The following is a 23488-nucleotide window of genomic DNA, read 5'->3' on the forward strand; positions in this document are numbered from 1 at the left end:
AGTGCAAGTAACAGATGGTAGGATAGCTCCAAAAATCCCTCAGTATCCTCTGAAGCCAGAGGTAGAATTATTAGTGTACCCCGTCATAGAGCGGTTGTTACAACAGGGCATCCTAGTCAGGACGTCCAGCACTGCCAATAGTCCCATCTTCCCTGTGAAAAAGAGTGGGGGGAGGGGTTACAGGCTAGTGCAGGATCTAAGGGGGATAGTTGAGAGCCAATTCCCCGTAGTGCCCAATCCAGCAGTCATCCTCATGCAAATTCCCTCTACTGCAAAATTCTTCACTGTCATCGACCTCTGTTCTGCCTTCTTTTCTGTCCCTCTGCACCCTGACAGCCAATACCTCTTCGCTTTTTACATACAGGGGAGTACAGTACACCTGGACTCGTCTTCCCCAAGGTTTCATTGACAGCCCGAGTATTTTCTCCCAGGCCTTGCATGACTGTTTACAATCCTTTCAACCTGAGAGTGGATCAGTGCTAATACAGTATGTCGATGACTTATTGTTGTGTTCTGACTCACTCGAATCGTCCTTGAAAGACACGGAACAGTTTCTGTTTCATCTTTCCCAAACGGGACACAAGGTTTCAAAGGATAAGTTGCAGTTGTGCCAGACCAGGGTAAAATATGTGGGACATTGCTTGACTCAAGGACTTAGACACCTCACCGCTGATAGAATACAGGCGATTCGCGACATGACTCTGCCACAAACGCAGCAACAGATCCGCACTTTCCTTGGAATGTGTGGGTACTGTCGAAACTGGATTCCAGGGTTCTCTATACTGGCTTTACCTTTGCAAGAAATGGTCTCTTTGAACAAACCAGAATGGATCTCGCACACAGATGAGTCCGAACTGGCCTTTGAGAGACTCAAACAGTGCCTATCACAGGCACCTGCATTAGTTATGCCAGATTATGAGAAGCCCTTTGAATTATACGGTACAGAAAGTGCAGGGTGCATGGCAGGAGTGTTAACCCAGAGACATGGTGATGCCAGCAGGTCGGTAGCTTACTACAGTGCACAGTTGGACACTGTAGCACGGTCTCTCCCCACATGCTTGCGAAGTGTTGCAGCGATAGCTTTGCTAGTAAGTAAAAGCGAGGACGTAGTGTTAGGACACAACCTGACCATCCATACACCTCATGCAGTATCAGCCTTACTGAACTCCGCCCAAACCAGACATGTCTCATCTGCTTGGTTTACAAAGTGGGAATTATCACTGATGGCCCCTGTAAACATCACCATTAAGAGATGCAGCTCACTAAATCCTGCAACTTATTTTGCCAAGTGTGCCTGGACAGGCACAAAGGGTTGAGGATGAGAATGATTATGAAGGAGGATTTAGTGCAGACACTGATACGCATGATTGTATGGAATACCTGAATCAGACTTTCACTGTGAGACCTGACATCAGTGACAACCCGCTGGAAGGAGTAGACTTTACCTTCTACACTGACGGAAGTTGCCATATACAGACGGACTCGGGAGACCTGTGCACTGGATATGCAGTTGTAGACGACAGAGGTATCATAGAAGCTGAACCCCTGGGCCCACCGCACTCAGCACAAGTTGCTGAGTTGGTCGCCCTAACCAGAGCGTGTGAATTGGCCAAGGGTAAGTCAGCTAATATATACACAGATTCTAGGTATGCCTTTGGAGTGGTGCATGATTTCGGGGCCCTATGGCGCCTCAGAAATTTCATGATGGCAGCTGGCACACCGGTAGCGCATGCGTCCCACATAAAAAGACTTTTAACAGTGATACAGGAACCAGACAGAGTGGCTGTTATCAAGTGCAAAGCACATACTTACAACCAGGACCCAATTTCACTTGGTAACAGCCGGGCAGACGAAGCTGCTAAATCAGCAGCCAGCACCCCCATACATACAAACGAACATCACATCACTGATGACATTTAACATGATCAACACACAACAATTAATTGAAATGCAAGATTTGTGCTCTTTACAGGAAAAGGCAGTCTGGAGGTCAAAGGGATATGGCCAGGAGTCCTCAGGACTTTGGACAAGTGGACACGGTAAGCCAGTAGCCCCCAGACCATATCTTCCAAGCTCAGCTGAGGCGGCACACGGTCTGACTCATCTGGGTAAAGAGGGTATGTGTAAGCTGGTGAGAGCCTACTGGTGTGCGCCAGGATTCTCTTCTCATGCAGGTAAGAGAGCAATGACATGTTTTACTTGCTTGAGGAAGAATATTGGAAAGTCAATACCAACAGAGCCATCCCATATCCCTCCAACAGACGAACCTTTTCAGGTAATACAAATCGATTTCATACAGTTACCACCCTGTAGGAATTTAAAATATGTGTTAGTTTGTATCAATGTATTTTCCAACTGGGTAGAAGCATTCCCTGCTGCCACAAATACTGCTACGTTCACTGCAAAGAAAATTGTGCAGGAATTTGTGTGTAGATATGGTATCCCTAGAATAATTGAAAGTGATAGGGGTACCCATTTTACAGGTGAAGTCTTTCAGGTCATGTGCAAGCTGATGGGAATTAATAGCAAGCTGCATACTCCGTACCGTCCACAGGCGAGTGCAAAGATGGAGAGAGTGAATAGCACTATTAAGAACAAGCTGAGCAAATTAATGGCTGAAACTGGATTGTCGTAGCCAGAAGCTTTGCCACTAGTATTGTACAGCATCAGAACCACTCCCAGGTCTCCCCTTAACCTATCACCCTTTGAAATCCTTTTTGGTCGACAACCTCATGTAATGATAGACCCCCAGGATGATTTGAAATGTAATAATGAAGTGACTGTGAAATATTTGGTTGGGATGAGCCAGCAGCTGAGAAATCAACAAAGAAATTTAAAGCTGGTGATTCCTGACCTACCGAACAGTAATTGTCATGACATTGAACCTGGGGATTATGTGATGATTCGAAATTTCTTACGCTCAGGTTGCCTCATAGACAGGTGGGAAGGACCATATCAAGTCTTGTTAACCAGCACAACAGCATTGAAGGTCGCCGAAAGAGAGACTTGGATCCACTCGTCCCACTGCAAGAAGGTCGCTGACCCGGAGAGAACTCGTGACAAAGAGCAGAGTGTAGAGAATCTCGTATCACTGGAGTGTCTGTTCTGGGAAAGTTGAGAGGCAGGACTGTTGAAGGGCACAGAGAGTAACAAGATATAGAACGGTTGTCGTACCACTTTCTTTTTTCACCTCCCCCTGTAGTTTTCCTTTCTTTTCTCCTTCTTATTTTCCTCCTTTCCCCTAACGAAATGGATCGATCACAAGAGACTGCGTTTCGGGTTCTGTTAGTAATTCTGGTTTTGATAAGGACAGTGTGTTTTGGTGAGGGTCCCAGAGAGGTCGAGCAGGGATCTGGAATGGGTTCTGATGGCAAGTATGGATTTGTAGGATCTCAGGATCAGCGCATCACTTTAGTAAAAGCTGGCATCAGTAAGCGCTCTGGTAGTCAGGGAGCTCGGAGGCACTGTGAGGGGTTATTGTCTGATGAATATTGTATTTGTAGGAATTGTGAGAATATAGTTGAGGATGGGTGCATCCAGAGATGTCAGTCCAACCTTAATATCAACATGGACCGTCATCCGTTGAGTGATTACCACTCACTAGTGGGTAAGGTCTTAAACCAGACCGAATGCTGGGTGTGCTCACAGGTACCTCAAGGTCAGAGCAAGTCAGGATTAGTACTGTACCCTTTAGCAATAGATGAGGTACTCGAATTACGGGGTGGGAGAATGGTGGACAAGAAATTCAATATCTCTAGGCCCCCTAGTTTGAAGCTCCACCAGTATCATGTAGACAGGTCCTTATTGTGTTTTAATATTTCCAATTACCGAAAACCAGGAAATTGGGAAGTGACGTGGAATAACCAGACAATGACCTTTTCATACAGAGCTGATAGGATACCCATAGACTCTGAACTTGTACGCCAAATAGCCAACAGTGGGAGGTATTTTCGGTATAGGTATACTCGTGGAAACAAGATCATGTGGGTTGGAAAAATATCGCCAGGGTATTGTGCTCAAATCATCCAGCCCGATACTTGTACTGAGCAGATGGGAGAACTAGGGATTGGTTTCTTTACTTGGAAAATTTGTAATATGGTGATGTTATATTTTGTCCCCTATGTTCTCCCAGATGATGCCTATTTCATATGTGGGAGGAAGGCGTACAAGTGGCTTGCCTAGAGCTCAGAGGGATTGTGTTATATTGGGAGAGTACTGCCAGAGTGTCACAATCCTGACTGTAGGTTTTATATTTGGTGACTTACCCCTGCCATCTGTCCTGGATCCTGTGTCCTTTCACTCACGGAGTTAAACAGCTTGTCAGCACTATGAGTTTTCCTGAGTTCTCTGCCTGAGAGGTAATAGTTAATTAGCTCCACCTGTGGTGATCTCCTGTGTGAGGCTGAATTCAGTAATCTGAACTTTAGGTCTAAAAGCCAGCATCCTGTGTTTTGCAGAAGTCCAGGCTTCAGTGTTCTCTCGGCCTGCTAGGCCTCATTCTACATCACAGCCTTGGCTAGAGTAGTCACATGACAGTGTCTGTTCACCTGACCCAGAGTTGTCCAATCCTCTGCCAGCCTGAGACTGTCTGCATCACCTAATCCTGCTCACCAATCATCAAGGACCAGGAAGTATAAATCAGGAGGCTGAGTTAGAATCTGGGCCAGTTCCTCGTGTCACATACAGCCTTGTGTGAGTCTTTATGCTGAGCTCCCTTAAGGTAACCTTTGTACCTAAGTTCCTGTGGAAACTCTGTTCCCTTGTTACCGTTTGGTTTACTTGTGTGTTGCCATTTGATTTCACCATTTCCCTGAGTCTCAATGTAAAGGCACAGCTGCAATGTTTCGTCTTAAAGGCACAGTACTGAATTCCATGTTCTCCACTGAAAACCACAGCTGTCGTGTTTCAGTTTTACTACTGTTGTAGTTGGGATCTCCAGAGCTCAGTACTTCCGTGCTTCCAACACCTCCGTGCCTCAGCACCTCCGTGCTTCCAGCACCTCCGTAACTCAGCATCTCCGTGCCTCAGCACCTCCGTGCTTCCAGCACCTCCGTGCCTCAGTACCTCCGTGCCTCAGTACCTCCATGCCTCAGTACCTCCGTGCCTCAGTACCTCCGTGCTTCCAGCACCTCCGTGCCTCAGTACCTCCGTGCCACAGCACCTCCGTGCCTCAGTACCTCCGTGCCTCAGCATCTCCGTGCTTTCAGCACCTCAGTGCCTCAGTACCTCCGTGCTTCCAGCACCTCCGTGCCTCAGTACCTCCGTGACTCAGCATCTCCGTGCCTCAGCACCTCCGTGCTTCCAGCACCTCCGTGCCTCAGTACCTCCGTGCCTCAGTACCTCCATGCCTCAGTACCTTCGTGCCTCAGTACCTCCGTGCCTCAGCATCTCCGTGCTTCCAGCACCTCCGTGCCTCAGCACCCCAGTGTCTCTACGCACCCCACTGCCTCTACGCACCTCAGTGCCTCCACGCACCTCAGTGTCTCCAAGTACCTCAGTGTCTCCAAGCACCTCAGTGTCTCCAAGCACCTCAGTGTCTCCAAGCACCTTAGTGTCTCCAAGGACCTCAGTGTCTCCAAGCACCTTAGTGTCTCCAAGCACCTTAGTGTCTCCAAGCACCTCAGTGTCTCCGAGCATCTCAGTGTCCCCAAGCACCCCGTGCCCTTTAGCACAGTTGTACCTGTTATTCTTCACTGATTCATCAGCGCCTTTCCAGTTCTGTCTTTCAGGAGACCTTCAGCGCCCACACGTGCTTCCTGTCTGCCGACCTCATCCTGCATGAGGAGAACCTGGATTCGGCCATCTCTGCCGCGGTTCCTCTTCCCAGTCACCGGAAGAGACCCCGAGTCCACAACACTTCCAAACCAGGTCAGTGGTGGTATTCGTGTAGTCCTCCAGTCGCCCGCGCAGACTTCGCTAGCACCGGGTTCACAAAAACCTCAGTCATGACAGTAGGAACTGGCCACATGGACCCTGCCGAAAGTGTTTGTCTGACGCAGGACCTCCTAAGCAATATTGCAGGACGCTTGGAAGGTCTGGAGTCGACTCAGCATCAATTGGCACAGTGTCTGCAGCGGAATTCTTTCTCCAGAGATTCTCTGACCTTCTGCTCTAAGACTCCTGACCAACTGCAGATTTTCTACCAGATGTTACTACAGTTACAAGAACTTTTGCCTAGTATTCTCTCTGTGATGCCTGATCTCCTCAGGAATACTACCAACGTTGTTGATCCTGTTTTGTCCCAACCAGTTAATAGAGTCTCTTCCTCTGTGCAAGGAAAAGTTGTTCATCAGAGCTATCCACGGCCCAAGCTCTCTGAAGCTGAACGTCAGCGGCGTAGGGAGCTACACCTCTGTCTTTACTGTGGAAATTCCGGTCATTTTGTTAAAGACTGCATTCTTCGCAAGCCAGGGAATGGTGACAAATCTCAGTATCACAGTGCTCATGTCTACAAGTCATCCACAGTAGCCGATCCTGCTACTGCTGACGGGGGTATCAAGATGGCTACTCGGAAAGAGACTCAAATTTATGACTGGGGTCCGGTGATTAAAAGACCTTATCCCAAGATGGGTGTCCAGAGAAGAATATTCAAGCCATTTAGAGTCACAGAGGAGTCCGGGTGTCCAGCCCCAGGAGGGGCGTCTTCAGAGTGTCCAGCCCCAGGAGGGGCGTCTTCAAAGTGTCTAGCCCCAGGAGGGGCGTCTTCAGAGTGTCCAGCCCCAGGGGGGGCATCCGTGTCTTCAGCCCCAGGAGGGGCGTCTTCAGAGTGTCCAGCCCCAGGAGGGGTGTCTTCAGAGTGTCCAGCCCCAGGAGGGGCGTCTTCAGAGTGTCCAGCCCCAGGAGGGGCGTCTTCAGAGTGTCCAGCCCCAGGAGGGGCGTCTTCAGAGTGTCCAGCCCCAGGAGGGGCGTCTTCAGAGTGTCCAGCCCCAGGAGGGGCGTCTTCAAAGTGTCTAGCCCCAGGAGGGGCGTCTTCAGAGTGTCCAGCCCCAGGGGGGGCGTCCGTGTCTTCAGCCCCAGTGAGGGGTACAGAGAGACTTCAGAGCGCTGCCCAGCCAAAGAAACTTCAGAGCGCTGCCCAGCCAGAGAGACTTCAGAGCGCTGCCCAGCCAGAGAGACTTCAGAGCGCTGCCCAGCCAGAGAGACTTCAGAGCGCTGCCCAGCCAGAGAGACTTCAGAGCGCTGCCCAGCCAGAGAGACTACAGAGCGCTGTCCAGCCAGTGAGACTACAGAGCGCTGTCCAGCCAGTGAGACTACAGAGCGCTGCCCTGCCAGAGAGTCTACAGAGTGCTGCCCAGCCAGAGAGTCTACAGAGTGCTGCCCAGCCAGAGTCTACAGAGTGCTGCCCAGCCAGAGAGTCTGCAGAGTGCTGCCCAGCCAGAGAGTCTGCAGAGTGCTGCCCAGCCAGAGAGTCTTCAGAGTGCTGCCCAGCCAGAGAGTCTTCAGAGTGCTGCCCAGCCAGAGAGTCTTCAGAGTGCTGCCCAGCCAGAGAGTCTTCAGAGTGCTGCCCAGCCAGAGAGTCTTCAGAGTGCTGCCCAGCCAGAGAGTCTTCAGAGTGCTGCCCAGCCAGATAGTCTACAGAGTGTTGCCCAGCCAGAGAGTCTACAGAGTGCTGCCCAGCCCCGCGAAGAGGGGGCTCTTGCCTCAGCCCAGCCCCGTGAAGTGGGGGCTCTTGCCTCAGCCCAGCCCCGTGAAGTGGGGGCTCTTGCCTCAGCCCAGCCCCGTGAAGTGGGGGCTTTTGCCTCAGCCCAGCCCCGTGAAGAGGGGGCTCCTGCCTTAGTTCAGCCCCGTGAAGAAAGGGCTCAGTCCGTCCCGGTTCCAGCCGGTCCAGCAATACTCCAGGCCCAGCTTGGTCAGTCCGTCCCGGTTCCAGCCGGTCCAGCAATACTCCAGGCTCCGCCTGGTCAGTTCGTTCCGGTTCCAGCCGGTCCAGTGTTACTCCAGGACCAGCCTGGTCAGTCTCCTTTGGTTCCGGCCAATTCAAGTATCCTCGGATCCAATCCAGTCCTACTCGTCCAGTCAAAGATTTCTCCAGTTTCAGCCTCTAAGCTTTCGTCTGATGGTTTACCACCTATTTACTTTGATGGAGATTTACTGCAATACGCCGCTCTGGTTGAACAATTTCTCTCTCGGATGGAGTCTGATCCTTCAGGTGCAGTAACTCCTTCCAACGTTACTCGATATCTGTTCCTGGCATTCAGAGGAAGAGCTTTGGAGTGGGCCAACATGCTTTTTGAGAGTAATGATCCTGTGTTCCATGACTTACAGACTTTTAGTAATGCTGTGGTTAAAGAATTTGGTCCTAAACCTATGGAATCTGACTCGGTAAAGATATCCTGCTCTAAAGGGAATGCAGAAGGAAGTTTGTGCTGTCCTCCCAGGGATAATCTAAGAATCTCCTTCGGTAAGAATCCGACCATTAAAATTGCTCATGTTGGAGTCTCTCCTAGCCCAGAGAATTTAAAACTCCAGTGCACCTCCTTTTCATCTGCAAACTGTGTATCTATGGGAGATTCATATCTTCCATTAGACTTGGACTCAGACTCTGAATTTGATCCAGTTCATGATGCTACTCCTTTCTTGGGAGGCCCCATGTTTTCTAAGGAAGGTTTTTCTTTACAGGAGATCCCACTGTCCTTGGTCAAAACCAAACGTTCCCGTAAGAAGAAGAGGCATCAACGAAGGTCCTAAATTCTTCTGTATGAATTTCTCAAGTTCCTCTAAGATTTAAGATGGGTGTCCAGAGTCCACCCTTGAAGAGGGGGATACTGTCACAATCCTGACTGTAGGTTTTATATTTGGTGACTTACCCCTGCCATCTGTCCTGGATCCTGTGTCCTTTCACTCACGGAGTTAAACAGCTTGTCAGCACTATGAGTTTTCCTGAGTTCTCTGCCTGAGAGGTAATAGTTAATTAGCTCCACCTGTGGTGATCTCCTGTGTGAGGCTGAATTCAGTAATCTGAACTTTAGGTCTAAAAGCCAGCATCCTGTGTTTTGCAGAAGTCCAGGCTTCAGTGTTCTCTCGGCCTGCTAGGCCTCATTCTACATCACAGCCTTGGCTAGAGTAGTCACATGACAGTGTCTGTTCACCTGACCCAGAGTTGTCCAATCCTCTGCCAGCCTGAGACTGTCTGCATCACCTAATCCTGCTCACCAATCATCAAGGACCAGGAAGTATAAATCAGGAGGCTGAGTTAGAATCTGGGCCAGTTCCTCGTGTCACATACAGCCTTGTGTGAGTCTTTATGCTGAGCTCCCTTAAGGTAACCTTTGTACCTAAGTTCCTGTGGAAACTCTGTTCCCTTGTTACCGTTTGGTTTACTTGTGTGTTGCCATTTGATTTCACCATTTCCCTGAGTCTCAATGTAAAGGCACAGCTGCAATGTTTCGTCTTAAAGGCACAGTACTGAATTCCATGTTCTCCACTGAAAACCACAGCTGTCGTGTTTCAGTTTTACTACTGTTGTAGTTGGGATCTCCAGAGCTCAGTACTTCCGTGCTTCCAACACCTCCGTGCCTCAGCACCTCTGTGCTTCCAGCACCTCCGTGACTCAGCATCTCCGTGCCTCAGCACCTCCGTGCCTCAGTACCTCCGTGCCTCAGTACCTCCGTGCTTCCAGCACCTCCGTGCCTCAGTACCTCCGTGCCACAGCACCTCCGTGCCTCAGTACCTCAGTGCCTCAGCATCTCCGTGCTTTCAGCACCTCAGTGCCTCAGTACCTCCGTGCTTCCAGCACCTCCGTGCCTCAGTACCTCCGTGACTCAGCATCTCCGTGCCTCAGGACCTCCGTGCTTCCAGCACCTCCGTGCCTCAGTACCTCCATGCCTCAGTACCTCCGTGCCTCAGTACCTCCGTGATTCCAGCACCTCCGTGCCTCAGTACCTCCGTGCCACAGCACCTCCGTGCCTCAGTACCTCCGTGCTTCAGCATCTCCGTGCTTCCAGCACCTCCGTGCCTCAGCACCCCAGAGTCTCTACGCACCCCACTGCCTCTACGCACCTCAGTGCCTCCACGCACCTCAGTGTCTCCAAGTACCTCAGTGTCTCCAAGCACCTCAGTGTCTCCAAGCACCTCAGTGTCTCCAAGCACCTTAGTGTCTCCAAGCACCTTAGTGTCTCCAAGCACCTCAGTGTCTCCAAGCATCTCAGTGTCCCCAAGCACCCCGTGCCCTTTAGCACAGTTGTACCTGTTATTCTTCACTGATTCATCAGCGTCTTTCCAGTTCTGTCTTTCAGGAGACCTTCAGCGCCCACACGTGCTTCCTGTCTGCCGACCTCATCCTGCATGAGGAGAACCTGGATTCGGCCATCTCTGCCGCGGTTCCTCCTCCCAGTCACCGGAAGAGACCCCGAGTCCACAACACTTCCAAACCAGGTCAGTGGTGGTATTCGTGTAGTCCTCCAGTCGCCCGCGCAGACTTCGCTAGCACCGGGTTCACAAAAACCTCAGTCATGACACAGAGGTCATGACCATAACCCATGATAAGATGAAAGACGTTCACCGCAGTGCTCAGGCTCCTTATACTCATACTCACTATGAACACATCATCAAGAGACACCTCATAGATAGTACAGAGCACGCAGCCTCTGATTTGATCCACGAATCCACCGGGATTCAATTCCTTCTCACATCAGACATCACCCGTACTGCCAGAGGAATTATAAATTATAGGTATATCCATGCGCTAGCGTACTTGATAGATAATATCACTGAGATGTATGACGACACTTTCAGGTATACGGGAAGGGAGTTACAAGCTTACAAGCAGGAACTGATTCAGCACAGGATGGTCCTTAATTATATCACAGCCGTGACAGGTGGGTACTGTGTTACTCTGGCAACTCAATATGGTGTGAAGTGCTGTACGTATATTACGAACAGTACTGACGACCCCACGGAGATCATCGATCAAAAGATGGACGATATCTTGCAGTTGAAGTGGGAGTTCAGGAGGAAGCACAACCTTACCTTAGCGACTGTGCGTAATGAACTGACCAGCTGTGTCTCATGGTTGAACCCACAAAATTGGTTCTCAGGTTTAGGAGAGTGAGCTCAAAATGTTATTATGAGTGTAGGGAAGTTTCTCCTTTGTATCCTGGGAGTCGTCATAATTATTGGTTCGATATTTAGGTGTGTTCAAATTCTGACGCGGCGCAAGCACGGCACAAAGTTGATGAGTCTAAGGAGCGGGGGCGCTGTTACAGCAGCAGATTTAATTTATGACCCATCCATAGAGACGGTGTTATGATAAGGATTGCAAATGAATTTCATGGCCTGTTTCTTTCACCCGTTTTTCTTTTGTTTCCCCCTCTGCCGAGATACATCCATCCGGAAAAAACATCAGCCCTACCCAAAATGTTTATGTGAATGTATTTTAGATATGTGTCTTATCTTCATCTCATGCAACCTCCAGTTAACAGCACACATAGTCGACAGGTGATATCCACATGTACTAGCACTCACATATGTTCCCCCTCCATGTTTCATCAACTAAATGTGCACCCCATTTGTTGGAACAAGATGCCGAAAAGAGCTCGGTAGTGTTTGTTGGCCCATTTACAGACCCTTAGTACGGGATGAGAAGGATTTAATGTATACTTCGCAGTACCTCGAAGCGTATTTAGAACATATACGGCACGATGATACATGCCCCTCAGACATGGATTCATACATACATACATGCTTTTTACTATCCCACTAGGTCATACATTTCCCACCTACAACTCTCCCTGATCATCAAAGCTTCTGTAGATATTGTATAGATATTTTTCTGTTTAGTGATTAGATAGTGGCAGTTATTGGTGACTGCCAAAGGGTGGACTGTCAAAGTCGAAAAATATTGCAGTACATACATTACGTACAAACTACACACAGATGGCCTCCGTGCGCGTACTTGCTCTGCCGTGCGTGCGCATATTCGCAATTTGCGTATGGTCGCTCCCGCGGACCTGCGTATTAGCGCGTGGTATGAGTATTTACGGTAGAGATTGTGAACGCATGGAAAAGCCATCAAAACACATTACATATTTAATCCAAATAGTGCACATTTTACACATAGCCTCCCTGCACTACAGCAGCAAGTTACAGCAGTTTAAATGGTTTCAGAACAAAGGGATTCACCTTTACAGGATAGGAGGGGACAGAACAAGGTTATAAGGTGGTGTTTGGTATCCAGCTGTAGGGTATTTTAAGGGTAACATTCCGGTGTTGGTTTGAGGAAGATCGTATGTTCCTGCGGATAGTTATGTTCAGGAGCAGAATATAGATATAAACTGTATTTACTGTACATTATGTATGCGGCGGGAATCCAGAGGAGACCACCCACAAGAGCAGTTGGAACAGACATCGGCCACCTATTCAAACCGACGTATGACCTCTCCTGTACTGTAAATGACCATCCCTGTGTCCAATGGACAAAGAGATTACAGTGTCCATTGTGTTAAGTTTTGGATGAATTGTATAAAGAGAGCCTGCTGCAGGCCTGGTCAGACACAAGACTCACAAAGTTATCTATTAGATGACCGAGGACCGGACCGGGTAGCGCGGCGAATCCAATCACGTATGTACCATTGAATGTAGCCATTATTCTGTTGTATTGTATTGTTTGTATTGTAACCCCCTTTCAGCAATACTACGCTGTGGTGTCGGAACCCAGTGGTTTAACTACAGACTGGTGTTGTGTCTTTCTTTCCCTGCTAAGGTTTAAAGTGTATTAGTATCGCATTGCATTGCTGTATAAGGTTTAAAGTGTATTCATTGGGTGTGTACGCGCTGTGTGTACTTTGTACCGTCAGCGCGGCGTTTGTACGCTAATAGCGTAAAAAGTACGTAGAGTGTGTATTAAGTATAGTGGCTGCAGCGGCTCCATGGTAAAGTGTATTTAAGGTGTGTTTAAGGTATAGCTTTCATTCCTGTATATAAATCAGCATTCTCAACAGTATATATATATTTTTTCCCCCTCACTATAATAGAAGCGGCAGCACCCGCAATCCCCCTTCCTCCCCTCTTCATCATACTGCCGGGCTAGACGGCTTGCTGCAGGTGCTGTCCCCGGGCTGCCAGGCTTGTGAGCGCAGTGACAGCCTGCTTCCCTCCTGTACTGCCACGCTGCCCGGCTTGTGAGCGTGGGCTGTAAACCATTGCAGCTGCGGCCCCCCCTCTGCCCCCTGATGCTAACTAGAGATGTGCACTTGAAATTTTTCGGGTTTTGTGTTTTGGTTTTGGGTTCGGTTCCGCGGCCGTGTTTTGAGTTCGACCGCGTTTTGGCAAAACCTCACCGAATTTTTTTTGTCGGATTCGGGTGTGTTTTGGATTCGGGTGTTTTTTTTTAAAAACACTAAAAAACAGCTTAAATCATAGAATTTGGGGGTCATTTTGATCCCAAAGTATTATTAACCTCAAAAACCATAATTTACACTCATTTTCAGTCTATTCTGAATACCTCACACCTCACAATATTATTTTTAGTCCTAAAATTTGCACCTAGGTCGCTGGATGACTAAGCTAAGCGACCCTAGTGGCCGACACAAACACCGGGCCCATCTAGGAGTGGCACTGCAGTGTCACGCAGGATGTCCCTTCCAAAAAACCCTCCCCAAACAGCACATGACGCAAAGAAAAAAAGAGGCGCAATGAGGTAGCTGTGTGAGTAAGATAAGCGACCCTAGTGGCCGACACAAACACCGGGCCCATCTAGGAGTGGCACTGCAGTGTCACGCAAGATGTCCCTTCCAAAAAACCCTCCCCAAACAGCACATGACGCAAAGAAAAAAAGAGGCGCAATGAGGTAGCTGTGTGAGTAAGATAAGCGACCCTAGTGGCCGACACAAACACCGGGCCCATCTAGGAGTGGCACTGCAGTGTCACGCAGGATGTCCCTTCCAAAAAACCCTCCCCAAACAGCACATGACGCAAAGAATAAAAGAGGCGCAATGAGGTAGCTGTGTGAGTAAGATAAGCGACCCTAGTGGCCGACACAAACACCGGGCCCATCTAGGAGTGGCACTGCAGTGTCACGCAGGATGTCCCTTCCAAAAAACCCTCCCCAAACAGCACATGACGCAAAGAAAAAAAGAGGCGCAATGAGGTAGCTGTGTGAGTAAGATAAGCGACCCTAGTGGCCGACACAAACACCGGGCCCATCTAGGAGTGGCACTGCAGTGTCACGCAGGATGTCCCTTCCAAAAAACCCTCCCCAAACAGCACATGACGCAAAGAAAAAAAGAGGCGCAATGAGGTAGCTGTGTGAGTAAGATAAGCGACCCTAGTGGCCGACACAAACACCGGGCCCATCTAGGAGTGGCACTGCAGTGTCACGCAGGATGGCCCTTCCAAAAAACCCTCCCCAAACAGCACATGACGCAAAGAAAAAAAGAGGCGCAATGAGGTAGCTGTGTGAGTAAGATAAGCGACCCTAGTGGCCGACACAAACACCGGGCCCATCTAGGAGTGGCACTGCAGTGTCACGCAGGATGTCCCTTCCAAAAAACCCTCCCCAAACAGCACATGACGCAAAGAAAAAAAGAGGCGCAATGAGGTAGCTGTGTGAGTAAGATAAGCGACCCTAGTGGCCGACACAAACACCGGGCCCATCTAGGAGTGGCACTGCAGTGTCACGCAGGATGGCCCTTCCAAAAAACCCTCCCCAAACAGCACATGACGCAAAGAAAAATTAAAGAAAAAAGAGGTGCAAGATGGAATTGTCCTTGGGCCCTCCCACCCACCCTTATGTTGTATAAACAGGACATGCACACTTTAACCAACCCATCATTTCAGTGACAGGGTCTGCCACACGACTGTGACTGAAATGACGGGTTGGTTTGGACCCCCACCAAAAAAGAAGCAATTAATCTCTCCTTGCACAAACTGGCTCTACAGAGGCAAGATGTCCACCTCATCATCATCCTCCGATATATCACCGTGTACATCCCCCTCCTCACAGATTATCAATTCGTCCCCACTGGAATCCACCATCTCAGCTCCCTGTGTACATTGTGGAGGCAATTGCTGCTGGTCAATGTCTCCACGGAGGAATTGATTATAATTCATTTTAATGAACATCATCTTCTCCACATTTTCTGGATGTAACCTCGTACGCCGATTGCTGACAAGGTGAGCGGCGGCACTAAACACTCTTTCGGAGTACACACTTGTGGGAGGGCAACTTAGGTAGAATAAAGCCAGTTTGTGCAAGGGCCTCCAAATTGCCTCTTTTTCCTGCCAGTATAAGTACGAACTGTGTGACGTGCCTACTTGGATGCGGTCACTCATATAATCCTCCACCATTCTTTCAATGTTGAGAGAATCATATGCAGTGACAGTAGACGACATGTCCGTAATCGTTGTCAGGTCCTTCAGTCCGGACCAGATGTCAGCATCAGCAGTCGCTCCAGACTGCCCTGCATCACCGCCAGCGGGTGGGCTCGGAATTCTGAGCCTTTTCCTCGCACCCCCAGTTGCGGGAGAATGTGAAGGAGGAGATGTTGACAGGTCGCGTTCCGCTTGACTTGACAATTTTCTCACCAGCAGGTCTTTCAACCCCAGCAGACTTGTGTCTGCCGGAAAGAGAGATCCAAGGTAGGCTTTAAATCTAGGATCGAGCACGGTGGCCAAAATGTAGTGCTCTGATTTCAACAGATTGACCACCCGTGAATCCTTGTTAAGCGAATTAAGGGCTCCATCCACAAGTCCCACATGCCTAGCGGAATCGCTCCGTGTTAGCTCCTCCTTCAATGTCTCCAGCTTCTTCTGCAAAAGCCTGATGAGGGGAATGACCTGACTCAGGCTGGCAGTGTCTGAACTGACTTCACGTGTGGCAAGTTCAAAGGGCATCAGAACCTTGCACAACGTTGAAATCATTCTCCACTGCGCTTGAGACAGGTGCATTCCACCTCCTATATCGTGCTCAATTGTATAGGCTTGAATGGCCTTTTGCTGCTCCTCCAACCTCTGAAGCATATAGAGGGTTGAATTCCACCTCGTTACCACTTCTTGCTTCAGATGATGGCAGGGCAGGTTCAGTAGTTTTTGGTGGTGCTCCAGTCTTCTGTACGTGGTGCCTGTACGCCGAAAGTGTCCAGCAATTCTTCTGGCCACCGACAGCATCTCTTGCACGCCCCTGTCGTTTTTTAAATAATTCTGCACCACCAAATTCAAGGTATGTGCAAAACATGGGACGTGCTGGAATTTGCCCATATTTAATGCACACACAATATTGCTGGCGTTGTCCGATGCCACAAATCCACAGGAGAGTCCAATTGGGGTAAGCCATTCCGCGATGATCTTCCTCAGTTGCCGTAAGAGGTTTTCAGCTGTGTGCGTATTCTGGAAACCGGTGATACAAAGCGTAGCCTGCCTAGGAAAGAGTTGGCGTTTGCGAGATGCTGCTACTGGTGCCGCCGCTGCTGTTCTTGCGGCGGGAGTCCATACATCTACCCAGTGGGCTGTCACAGTCATATAGTCCTGACCCTGCCCTGCTCCACTTGTCCACATGTCCGTGGTTAAGTGGACATTGGGTACAGCTGCATTTTTTAGGACACTGGTGACTCTTTTTCTGAGGTCTTTGTACATTTTCGGTATCGCCTGCCTAGAGAAATGGAACCTAGATGGTATTTGGTACCGGGGACACAGTACCTCCAACAAGTCTCTAGTTGGCTCTGCAGTAATGATGGATACCGGAACCACGTTTCTCACCACCCAGGATGCCAAGGCCTCAGTTATCCGCTTTGCAGTAGGATGACTGCTGTGATATTTCATCTTCCTCGCAAAGGACTGTTGGACAGTCAATTGCTTGGTGGAAGTAGTAAAAGTGGTCTTACGACTTCCCCTCTGGGATGACCATCGACTCCCAGCAGCAACAACAGCAGCGCCAGCAGCAGTAGGCGTTACACGCAAGGATGCATCGGAGGAATCCCAGGCAGGAGAGGAATCGTCAGAATTGCCAGTGACATGGCCTGCAGGACTATTGGCAGTCCTGGGGAAGGAGGAAATTGACACTGAGGGAGATGGTGGGGTGGTTTGCGTGAGCTTGGTTACAAGAGGAAGGTATTTACTGGTCAGTGGACTGCTTCCGCTGTCACCCAAAGTTTTTGAACTTGTCACTGACTTATTATGAATGCGCTGCAGGTGACGTATAAGGGAGGATGTTCCGAGGTGGTTAACGTCCTTACCCCTACTTATTACAGCTTGACAAAGGCAACACACGGCTTGACACCTGTTGTCCGCATTTCTGTTGAAATACTTCCACACCGAAGAGCTGATTTTTTTGGTATTTTCACCAGGCATGTCAGTGGCCATATTCCTCCCATGGACAACAGGTGTCTCCCCGGGTGCCTGACTTAAACAAACCACCTCACCATCAGAATCCTCCTGGTCAATTTCCTCCCCAGCGCCAGCAACACCCATATCCTCCTCATCCTGGTGTACTTCAACACTGACATCTTCAATCTGACTATCAGGAACTGGACTGCGGGTGCTCCTTCCAGCACTTGCAGGGGGCGTGCAAATGGTGGAAGGCGCATGCTCTTCACGTCCAGTGTTGGGAAGGTCAGGCATCGCAACCGACACAATTGGAGTCGGACTCTCCTTGTGGATTTGGGATTTCGAAGAACGCACAGTTCTTTGCGGTGCTACTGCTTTTGCCAGCTTGAGTCTTTTCATTTTTCTAGCAAGAGGCTGAGTGCTTCCATCCTCATGTGAAGCTGAACCACTAGCCATGAACATAGGCCAGGGCCTCAGCCGTTCCTTGCCACTCCGTGTGGTAAATGGCATATTGGCAAGTTTACGCTTCTCCTCCGACAATTTTATTTTAGGTTTTGGAGTCCTTTTTTTACTGATATTTGGTGTTTTGGATTTGACATGCTCTGTACTATGACATTGGGCATCGGCCTTGGCAGACGACGTTGCTGGCATTTCATCGTCTCGGCCATGACTAGTGGCAGCAGCTTCAGCACGAGGTGGAAGTGGATCTTGATCTTTCCCTAATTTTGGAACCTCAACATTTTTGTTCTCCATATTTTAATAGGCACAACTAAAAGGCACCTCAGGTAAACAATGGAGATGGATGGATACTAGTATACTTATGGATGGACTGCCGAGTGCCGACACAGAGGTAGCTACAGCCGTGGACTACCGTACTGTGTCTGCTGCTAATATAGACTGGATGATAATGCTATGAAATCAATATATATATGTATTTATATATAATATCACTAGTACTGCAGCCGGACAGGTAGATAATATATTTATTAGGTAATGATGACTGATGACGGACCTGCTGGACACTGTCAGCTCAGCAGCACCGCAGACTGCTACAGTAAGCTACTATACTATAGTAGTATGTACAAAGAAGAAAGAAAAAAAAAAAAAACACGGGTAGGTGGTATACAATTATGGATGGACTGCCGAGTGCCGACACAGAGGTAGCTACAGCCGTGGACTACCGTACTGTGTCTGCTGCTAATATAGACTGGATGATAATGATATGAAATCAATATATGTATGTATATATAATATCACTAGTACTGCAGCCGGACAGGTAGATAATATATTTATTAGGTAATGATGACTGATGACGGACCTGCTGGACACTGTCAGCTCAGCAGCACCGCAGACTGCTACAGTAAGCTACTATACTATAGTAGTATGTACAAAGAAGAAAGAAAAAAAAAACCACGGGTAGGTGGTATACAATTATGGATGGACTGCCGAGTGCCGACACAGAGGTAGCTACAGCCGTGGACTACCGTACTGTGTCTGCTGCTAATATAGACTGGATGATAATGCTATGAAATCAATATATATATGTATGTATATATAATATCACTAGTACTGCAGCCGGACAGGTAGATAATATATTTATTAGGTAATGATGACTGATGACGGACCTGCTGGACACTGTCAGCTCAGCAGCACCGCAGACTGCTACAGTAAGCTACTATACTATAGTAGTATGTACAAAGAAGAAAGAAAAAAAAAAAACCACGGGTAGGTGGTATACAATTATGGATGGACTGCCGAGTGCCGACACAGAGGTAGCTACAGCCGTGGACTACCGTACTGTGTCTGCTGCTAATATAGACTGGATGATAATGATATGAAATCAATATATATATGTATGTATATATAATATCACTAGTACTGCAGCCGGACAGGTAGATAATATATTTATTAGGTAATGATGACTGATGACGGACCTGCTGGACACTGTCAGCTCAGCAGCACCGCAGACTGCTACAGTAAGCTACTATACTATAGTAGTATGTACAAAGAAGAAAGAAAAAAAAAACCACGGGTAGGTGGTATACAATTATGGATGGACTGCCGAGTGCCGACACAGAGGTAGCTACAGCCGTGGACTACCGTACTGTGTCTGCTGCTAATATAGACTGGATGATAATGATATGAAATCAATATATATATGTATGTATATATAATATCACTAGTACTGCAGCCGGACAGGTAGATAATATATTTATTAGGTAATGATGACTGATGACGGACCTGCTGGACACTGTCAGCTCAGCAGCACCGCAGACTGCTACAGTAAGCTACTATACTATAGTAGTATGTACAAAGAAGAAAGAAAAAAAAAAACCACGGGTAGGTGGTATACAATTATGGATGGACTGCCGAGTGCCGACACAGAGGTAGCTACAGCCGTGGACTAACGTACTGTGTCTGCTGCTAATATAGAGTCTAGACTGGATGATAAATTATTGATAATGAGATGAAATCAATATAATATCACTAGTACTGCAGCCGGACAGGTACTATATATATTTATTATGTAATGACTGATGACGGACCTGCTGGACACTGTCAGGTCAGCAGCACCGCAGACTGCTACAGTAAGCTACTATAGTAGTATGTATAAAGAAGAATGAAAAAAAAAAAAACCACGGGTAGGTGGTATACAATATTATATATATATATATATTATATACAATTATATATATATATATATATATATATATTAAACTGGTGGTGATTGATTATTAAACTGGTGGTCAGGTCACTCACGTTGCAACTTGCAACTAGTACTCCGAGTCCTAAGCAGACAATCACAAAATATATTATTATACTGGTGGTCAGCGTGGTCACAACAATGGCAGTGTGGCACTGACTCTGGCAGCAAAAGTGTGCACTGTACGTTATATGTACTCCTGAGTCCTGCTCTCAGACTCTAACTGTTCCCCACTGTCAGTGTCTCCCCCACAAGTCAGATAATACAATACACTTACAGTCACACTATCTAATCTATATCACTTCAGCAAGTAGTATAGTAGTATAGTAGTACTCCTCCTAATAATGCTCCCCAAAATTACTACTACTGTGTCTCTCTCGTCTCTACTGTGTCTCTCTCTTCTCTAAACGGAGAGGACGCCAGCCACGTCCTCTCCCTATGACTCTCAATGCACGTGTGAAAATGGCGGCGACGCGCGGCTCCTTATATAGAATCCGAGTCTCGCGATAGAATCCGAGCCTCGCGAGAATCCGACAGCGGGATGATGACGTTCGGGCGCGCTCGGGTTAACCGAGCAAGGCGGGAAGATCCGAGTCGCTCGGACCCGTGAAAAAAAACATGAAGTTCGGGCGGGTTCGGATTCAGAGGAACCGAACCCGCTCATCTCTAATGCTAACACTGTATTACCGGGGGTAGACCGGTTGCATAGCTCACACTGCAGTCGTGGCACCCACTGGCTCACTCTGCAGTCGTGGCACTGCAGTCGTGTAAACAGCAGCTTGTGAAGGGATAAGGGGGATGTTCGCCATCTCAGGGTGGTGAACAGATTCTCAATCAAGCTCCGAAAAAAAGCTTTTTCGGAATTTGTTGAATGTCACAATTTCTACATCCCAGGATGTGACCAGTCAGATAAACAGTGCTAGCAGCAGCAGGGAAGGGGAACTTCCCTCCGCTGCTGCTGTAAAAGGGACCGGAAGGTCCCTCTGCTTCCCTGCACCTTACCCTCAGTGTTGCCGTGCTGCCGATCACTGCTGATCGCGCAGCACGGCAGGATCAAACCCCCCCCCCAGCAACTGCAGACAATAGCAGCAGTTGGGGAATTGCAAACCAGACCCCCAAGCCATCCCTAGCCCCCTTCCCCATGTACCTGGAAGCTGTCCGGGCTCTAAAAGGTACAATTGTGATGGTCACAATGTTACTGATGGTCACGATGTTCCCAACCGATGTTTAAATATTTACATTTGTTTTTCATTTTTTTTAACTAAAATCATTTTGCATAGGGTTAAATTCATGTTCTTCACCTAATTCACTCATAAAAAACACAGACAATTTCTGAGCGGTTTTTTTGGGGGGGAAATTGTCAGTTAAGTGGTTAAGGATGATGAATATGATGGCCCTTAGTCATGCAACTACACTGCAGAAAATATTGTTTGCTAAAACTACATATTACTTACTGCTAAAGATTTGAGAGCATGGTTTACTCATATGCAGTAGACACCATTAATGGGTGTGGTATATTAGATGTGTACCCTTGCGTGATTGCTTTGCTCACCACACTTTGGGCAAGGTTACTATTCCCAATAGATGTCCACATGGATAGTAAATTAGTAAATCAGACAAATGTTGGAAAAACATGTGAAAAACCCCAAAAACATTATATCAACCATTTCTGATCGACCATTGTCATGATGACTTTTTGAACTTGTCGACCTTAAGCACTGTCAGCTTTTCATCTGTCGACCAATACATTGTCGATCTATCATCCGGATACCACTATTAATGAACGTATTTTCCTGTGAAAAGTTTCTGCCTCCAAATCATTTACACTGGCATGGCGTTTATGCTAAATGTCAGTGAGACGCTCTTTAAATGTGAGTTGTATCATTTCATGTAAGACAGCTTCATACCTAACATATAATTAACACAAATAATAGGATTTTGATAACCTACCGGTAAATCCTTTTCTCCTAGTCCGTAGAGGATGCTGGGGATGACATCAAGACCATGGGGTATAGACGGGATCCGCAGGAGACATGGGCACTCTAAAGACTTTTAATTGGGTGTGAACTGGCTCCTCCCTCTATGCCCCTCCTCCAGACCTCAGTTGTAGGAACTGTGCCCAGGGAGACTGACATTTCAAGGAAAGGAATTACTTAACTAGTGGTGAGATATCTACCAACTCACAACCTCAACCATGCCGCACACATGGCATTCAACATAACACACGCCAACAGGCATGAACCAATTGCAGCAACATGCTGAAACCAAGATAACACAACTTGTGTAACTCTAATAACTAAACTGCAGGTAAAGTACGCACTGGGACGGGCGCCCAGCATCCTCTACGGACTAGGAGAAAAGGATTTACCGGTAGGTTATCAAAATCCTATTTTCTCATACGTCCTAGAGGATGCTGGGGACGACATAAAGACCATGGGGTCTATACCAAAGCTCCAGTACGGGAGGAGAGTGCGGATGACCCTGCAGCACCGATTGACCAAACTTGAGGTCCTCATCGGCCAAGGTGTCAAACTTGTAGAACTTAGCAAATGTGTTTGACCCTGACCAAGTAGCTGCTCGGCAAAGTTGTAATGCCGAGACCCCTCGGGCAGCCGCCCAGGATGAGCACACCTTCCTAAGAGGAGTGGGCCTTTACCGACGTCAGTAACGGCAATCCAGCCGTAGTATGAGCTTGCTGAATCATATTTCTAATCCAACGTGCAATAGTCTGCTTGTAAGCAGGACAGCCAATCTTGTTGTGATCATACAGGACAAATAGAGTCTCTGTTTTCCGTATGCGAGCCATTCTAGCAACATACATTTTCAAAGCTCTAACCACATCTAGAGATTTTGACTCAGTGAATGTGTCAGTAATTACTGGCACAACAATAGGTTGGTTTATGTGGAAAGATGAAACCACCTTCGGAAGAAAATGTTGACGAGTCCTCAACTCTGCCCTATCTTCATGGAAGATCAGGTAAGGGCTCTTGTGAGACAAGGCCCCCAATTTAGACACCCGCCTTGCGGATGCCAAAGCCAAAAGCATCACCACTTTCCAAGTGAGAAACTTCAACTCTATCTTTTGTAGAGACTCAAACCAATCCGATTGAAGGAACTGCAATACCACGTTAAGGTCCCATGGTGCCATGGTGCCATGGAGGCACGAATGGAGGCTGGATGTGCAGAACCCCTTTCACAAAGGTCTGAATTTCTGGAAGAGTGTCCAATTGTTTCTGGAAGAACACTGACAAGGCCGAAATCTGGACCTTGATTGAGGACAATCGGAGGCCCGCCTCCACACCATCCTGCAAAAAATGGAGAAAACGTCCTAAATGAAACTCTTCCATAGGAGCTTTCTTGGATTCACACCAAGATACATATTTTCTCCAAATACGGTGGTAATGTTTCGACGTTACTCCTTTTCTGGCCTGAATAAGGGTGGGGATGACCTCCTCGGGATTACCCTTCCTGGCTAGGATACGGCGCTCAACAGCCATGCCGTCAAAAGTAGCCGCGGTAAGTCTT

The sequence above is a fragment of the Pseudophryne corroboree genome, chromosome 1, assembly GCF_028390025.1.
Source record: "Pseudophryne corroboree isolate aPseCor3 chromosome 1, aPseCor3.hap2, whole genome shotgun sequence".
In the NCBI taxonomy this organism is placed as follows: domain Eukaryota; kingdom Metazoa; phylum Chordata; class Amphibia; order Anura; family Myobatrachidae; genus Pseudophryne; species Pseudophryne corroboree.